Raw genomic sequence first — 7075 nt, forward strand, 5'->3', positions numbered from 1 at the left:
GAAGGTCAATGTATTTCTTCTATCCAAAATTTGTCATCAACAATATTTATGAAAATTTAATCAATATTAATGGAACTGTTGAAGAATGTATTTATGATATTGCTGTGTATTTTTTTAGTTAAAAAAGAATATATGATTGAGTATAAATCTATAAATAGCTTATTATATATATATTAAACAATAATTAATTATATATAATTGATTCTTATTATTACCATGTATATTCATCCCAATAATATATAAACTAAATATTTTCATAACTATTTACATTAAGAACGTGGAGGACTACTTGCATTAATATCATCAAATTCTTCACTAAAAGAACACGAATGAGTAAGTACGCAAATGTATTCATATTTTGTAGATAATTAATATAGAATGTTTTTGGAATGTTTTTTAAACGTTTAATTGATAAAATAAATCATTTTGATTTTTTTTTTTTAAGCATTTGGCATAAACTCAAAATAGCTTCTAAAATGTATTTTCAATAATTTTTGTCAAAAATGTTTAAATAAAAATGAATTTCTTTTAAAAATAACATTTTTTTTCTCAAATCAATTCAAATGAGCAAATAATTTATCGTGGTTCTAATGACCCTATATTTAATTATAATCAACTTGATAAGTTTAAAAATATATGTTTCGATTAAAATTTAAATGATCTTTATGAAAAGTCTAGGAATTCATACTTAGTGATTGAAATTTAGATGTCCATAATATATGGTGGATATGTATTAGGATGACAAAAATAAATAAATACAATATTATAGAATCATTATAAAGCTTGAAGAAACACTAATGATGATGAGATAACATGCGCCATTATTCATAACAATGTGTACAGTTTACAAACTATAAGATTCCGGGAGAATTAGGACACCAATCCCAACAATTTTCCACTTGTCCTAATGCCTAGGGAGACTAATGTACATTACATGATAAAAACAAGTACAATATATAATAAACTAGAGCATACTCTATACCTTAGTATCATCTCCCACTTGCCGAAGACAAGATGTCGCATGTCCTGTAGACTCAGACTCAGATGACTCTTGAACACTTTAGTCGTGAGAGCCTTTGTAAACGGATCAGCAACGTTGTGCTCCAACGCGATCTTCGTGACTATCCCATCACCGTGATGCACAATCTCCCTGATCAAATGGTATTTTCGCTCTATATGCTTGCCTCTACGATGACTCCGAGATTCCTTCGAATTTGCCACAGCTCTGCTTTATCACAATAAAGAGTGATTGACAAATCCATATTTGGAACAACTTCCAGATCTGTAAGGAATTTCCTCGGTCAAATAGCCTTCTTAGCTGCTTCACAAGCGGCTACGTATTCGACTTCCATAGTGGAGTCTGCGATGCATCCTTGCTTGATGTTTAGCCACACTACAGCCCCTCCATTTAGAGTGAACACTGACCCTAATGTTGATTTACGAGAATCTTTATCAGTCTGAAAGTCAGAGTCTGTGTATCCTGTAAGGATCAAATCCTTATCTCCATACACGAGCATGTAGTCCCTCGTTCTTCGAAGATACTTGAGGATCATTTTGACCGCCGTCTAGTGATCTAATCCTGGATTTGATTGATAACGACTGACAATCCCTACTGAATAGCAAATGTCGGGTCTAGTACAGAACATTGCATACATTAAGCTTCCAACAGCTAAAGCATAGGGAATTTGTCTCATCTCCTCAACATTTTGAGGTGTCTTAGGACATTGATCCTTAGACAAAATGATTCCATGCCTAAAGGGTAATAAACCCCTCTTGAAATCCTGTATCCTGTACCTGATCAAATTTCATCGATGTACGATGCCTAAGACAAGACTAACCTTCTTTTCTTACAATCTCGAATGATTTGGATCCCTAGAATATATTGCACCTCACTCAAATCTTTCATTTGGAACTGGGTGGCTAGCCACTTTTTAATGTCAATCAGAAACCATACATCATTGCCAATGAGTAGGTATCATCTACATACAGTACTAAGAAAGCTACTGAGCTATTGACAATCTTCTTGTAGATACGAGGCTCATCAACATTCTGATCAAAGCCAAATGATTTGACCGCACTGTCAAATCTAATGTTCCACGATCTAGACGCTTGTTTCAGTCCATTAATGGACCTATTAAACTTGCAAACTCTTTGCTCTTTATCTGGAACAATGAACCCCTCTAGTTGAGCCATGTAGATGGTCTCCTTAAGATTACCATTAAGAAAGGAATTTTTTACGTCCATTTGCCATATCTCATAATCATAAAATGTGGCTATGGACAGGAGTATCCTGATAGACTTTAACATGACAACAGATGAGAAAGTTTCCTCATAGTCCACTCCCTCGACCTGGGTATAACCCTTTGCCACGAGTCTAGCCTAAAAGGTTTGCACCTTTCCATTTACACCTCATTTTCGCTTGTAAATCCACTTACACCCTATAGGTTTTACCTCATCAGTTTTATTTACAAGTTCCCAAACTTAATAGAAGTACATAGGCTCCATTTCCTAGTTCGTGGCTTTAATCCACTCATCTTTGTCAACATCCTCCATCGCTTGCTTATAAGATAATGGATCCTCGACTTCATCATTAGAAACGACGTCCCGGGCTTCAGTAAAACCCATTTAGCATTCCCGTGGGTTCATAACCCTCCCACTACGTCAAGGCAGTCTCAATTCTTGAGTTGGTTGACTAGATGTATCGACATCAACAACTCTTGTTGATCTGTCAGTTTATTCAAAACTCTTGTTGAACCCTCAGTAGTCTCAGTCTCACTAGAAATCTCACATAAAACAAGCGTACTTCGTGGTTTATGATCCCTGATGTGGTCTTCTTCCAAGAAGATAGCATTTGTAGAAACAAACACTTTGTTCTCACTCGGATCATAGAAGTATCTACCCCTCATTTCCCTGGGGTAGCCTACAAAGAAGCAAACATTCGAACGTAATTCCAACTTCTTCGGGTTAGTTAAAAGCACGTGGGCCAGACATCCTCAAATCCTAAAGTGGTGTAAACTACCTTTACGGTCTCTCCACAACTCAAAAGGTGTTTTAGAAACACTTTTCGAAGGAACGTTGTTCAAAATATAACATGCAGTCTCAACTGCAAAACCCTAAAATGAGTCTGGAAGATGAGCATAACTCATCATAGACTGAACCATGTCCAACAAGGTTCTGTTTCTCTTTTATGATACACCATTCTGCTGAGGTGTACCTGGGGCCAAGAGTTGGGACATAATTCCATGTTCTATCATATAATTTTGGAATTAGAGGTCCATATACTCTCCACCACGATCAGATCGTAGTGTTTTTATCTTCTTACCTAACATGTTTTCAACTTCAGCTTTATACTCCTTGAACTTGTCAAGGGCTTCAGACTTACATTGCATTAGGTAGAGATACTTGTACCTTGAATATTCAAACTCATCTCGAGCTCTAACACTCATCAGATCATAGAGATCTAAATGTACAAGCTCCAAGGCTTCCTTAGCTCTGCAACCTTTTCCAATAAAAGGTCGTTTGGTTATCTTGCCTCCAAGGCATGATTCACACATCAGCAAGGAGTTTTCTTCTAAACTCTTTAGAAGTCCACATTTCACCAACTACTCAATCCTATAGAGGTTGATGTGACCTAACCTTAGATGTCAAAGATGGGCATTTTTCTTAGAAGAAACCTTTGGTCTTTTAGTTGTTGTCGCTGTACTGAACATTTCAGTATTAAACAAGGTTTTTATGACTAACGGCCTTAGTACATATAAGTTATTCTCTATTGAACCAAAACCAATCTCCATACCATTCTTAAAAATAAACACTTTACTTTCAGAAAAGGAGACGGTATAACTTTGATCAATGAGACAAGAAACCGAGATTAAGTTCCTCTTGATATGACGAACTACAAAAACATTATCCAGTAACAGATAACATTTCTTGTCCAAGAATAACTTCAGCCTACCTACAGCAATAGCTGAAACAACCTCATCAGTACCGACTCGAAGAGTCAACTCTCCTTATGGCAACGTTTGTCAGGAACTGAATCCTTGGTAAGAGGAACTGAGGTGATTAGTAGCACCTGAATCAAGGATTAAGCCAGTATCATCATTCTCTACCAAACACATCTCCAAGACCAATAAATCATATTTACTATCTTTAGACATCCTCCTTTTTTGGAGAGTAGTGGGATCAGTATCAGAACCTAAATAAGATCCAAGTTCCATTTCAGTGAACACTTCTCGTCACTAAACTTTAATAGAGTCAGCAACACTTGCTTTCTCTTCCTGGAGATTAACTTGGGAACTGACACTACTGGTATTGTCATCCATCCCTTTGTGCTCAAAAAGTAAGAACTGACGTTCAAACAATTCTTGCAATGAGTCCATGTTCTCGCGTGCAATGACCATGTTCTCAACCCTTTTGGCCAAAACATCAGGTATGCTAGCCAATATGTGAAGTCGGCCAAATGAATTAGCCTTCATCCACACCTTATATGTATTACAAACACTTCGCGATGCATCAAGGGTCGGGACTCGTGGACACTCCTCAACCATGATAAACTTGAGGTCGTTTACCATGAAATACGTTTTACAAGACTCTTTCCACTGTATGAAATCGTTCAAACTAGAGGCATTTAACGGAAAAATAAACATGTTGCTGAAAACAAAAACACATTGACCTACGTTAGGTTTTAAGCAAATGTTCGGTTAAAAAACATACAACATCCAATATGGTTTAGCAAAACTAACATGAACCCCGTGTGACATCTAGTTTCGCAATGACGAGTTTAAGAAAAACGTCGTTGAAGGGTGGTCAATTTATCCCTCCTCTGAATTGAGACATTCTCAACCAGCCATTAATACTAGAACAACTCTTGTTCCTATAACAACTAGCCATCAATTATTTGGTCAAGAAATCATTAACTTACTTAACAATTTCTTGTAAGTGTGACCCGCCATTTTAGGCCCTAGAGTTCCGCCCTAAGCAGCCAATCCGAAGGGAAAAAATCCAATTGGAGCAAAAACTAAAGTAACCCTATCCATTTCTGGAGTTCACCTTGATATTGACCAACTGCATAAAACCCATCCAAGGGGGATGCTCCCAGGTCGCCACGAGGGAGTACAAGAATGATCTCACGATGCGAAACAATGAAGGAGACCATAGGACGTGTTGACATACACCCTTCACCCACTTACAATAAATACTCTCTCCATCCACCTTGATATTGACTCATGCAAACACCATCCGAAGGGGGATGCTCCCAGGGCACCACGAGGCCAAGATGAATCTCACGTTGTACACATTCAAGGAGAAACGTGAGTGGAATCATTGACATCTCATATATATCTCTTCCTCCCACAGAGTATTTTATAACCTAGGGTTTAGTTTACTTAGAAAAAACACGGCTAAGAATTTTAACTAAGTGACTTTTTAGGTTTGCACAAGAGTAACATTTACCTTGGATAGTTGAACAACTTTTGATCATCATCCATTAAACTCTTTAACGGAGTCTTTGACCAACCGTCGCATGCTTGTAGAAAATCTATCTAATTCACCTTTCCAGGTATGTTCCCAGGTAGAGGTGTTCCATTTCTGTCAACTTAAGTACCCCAACCTAGACAGAACCCACCTTAGACAAAAGGTCCCTTATAGATAGATTTAATACAATTTTAATCTTTTATGCCAATCAATTTAATCCTATTAAACCAATTTAACAAGATTAAACTAGGTTGCTAATCCCATTAGAACCTTGAACTTACATCTATCTCAATCTAATTTTAAAATCCTTTTAAAACATGAGTTCACTTAAGTCCATATGCAACTCTTTCTTATCGATTTTAGTTCTAATTTCCATTATAACGCTTATAACAGAGACAACCAAAACCAACCACAACACGAAGCAAACACTTATACAAGGCATTCATAACTTTTATAAACAAGCCTAAGTGTCATGTTGTTGGGATTGGTGTCCTAATTCTCTCAGAGTCTCGTTGTTTTGTAAAGATACACATTTTTCAATCAATAAAATAAGTGTTATTTAATTATGGCATTTACTCATATCCAATAAATAAAGCTCCTTGGTTATCTTATGTGAACTTAAGCATGTATATGTGATATACAAGTGGATCATGCCTTAAGTGATAACCTAAATCGGTCTGTAGTATAAGGATTAAGGTGGGATACCTGATCCTAGTGGCACTACAGATACGGCCTGCTTTGTATAGGTTTGCAAGTGTTATAAATTACTGCAGATGGTAGATCCTGACCATTCGTGTGGAGACGTGGAGCGGGCGTGTCCTATACAAAGAGTTTGTATAAGACCTGGACCACGAGATGAATAGACTCTGTATATAACGTCATTGATACTAGAGACTTGCATCTCATTTAAACGACAATAGGTGACACGACCTCAATCCTGAATGTTTTGGGAACTCATGCCTTTAAGGGCGGTCTTTTGATTAGTATGGGTGAGAGTGACCAGATTGACAACTCAACATGCCTACCTTTTTGGGGACTTGTCTGATCTGGGAGTTGGAACTCAATCCACAAGATGGAATTCACTTCTTTCCCAAAGCAGGGATAAGTAGAGAGATTGCTCTCTTAAGGGCTGATTTCAGGGCTTGAACATGGTGGTGACAACTTCTCTTTGGAAGAGAAAATTCAGTCATATTAGAACTATGACTTGTGCTCCTTAAAGGGATCAGTGGTACTTAAGGAGACAGATGTAACTACAGGGGCATAACGGTTATTGGTCCAGCTGTACTTACGAGCGATCTGTGAAGGGTTATCACACTGCTGATTGGTTAAGATGGACACATAATATATCTGTTGTGAGAAGAGTTCAGCTGTTGATCTTTAGTGGAGTGCCGGCAGTTAACAGATGGTGGATCCCGTGACTAAAGAGTTTAGTCAGTTATTCACGTACCGTTGGAGTTTCGGATCTACAGGTTCATGAGGTCCCCTTGGTAGCTTAGATTTTGTTGAGGATCAGTTCTTGGTGTTGATTTGAAATGTTCAAATTGACAAGAGGTATTTTGATTATATATGATATAGTCGATTTGATGTATGAGATACATCTAGTGGA

This window comes from Benincasa hispida, chromosome 11 (genome assembly GCF_009727055.1).
Source record: "Benincasa hispida cultivar B227 chromosome 11, ASM972705v1, whole genome shotgun sequence".
Classification (NCBI taxonomy): Eukaryota; Viridiplantae; Streptophyta; class Magnoliopsida; order Cucurbitales; family Cucurbitaceae; genus Benincasa; species Benincasa hispida.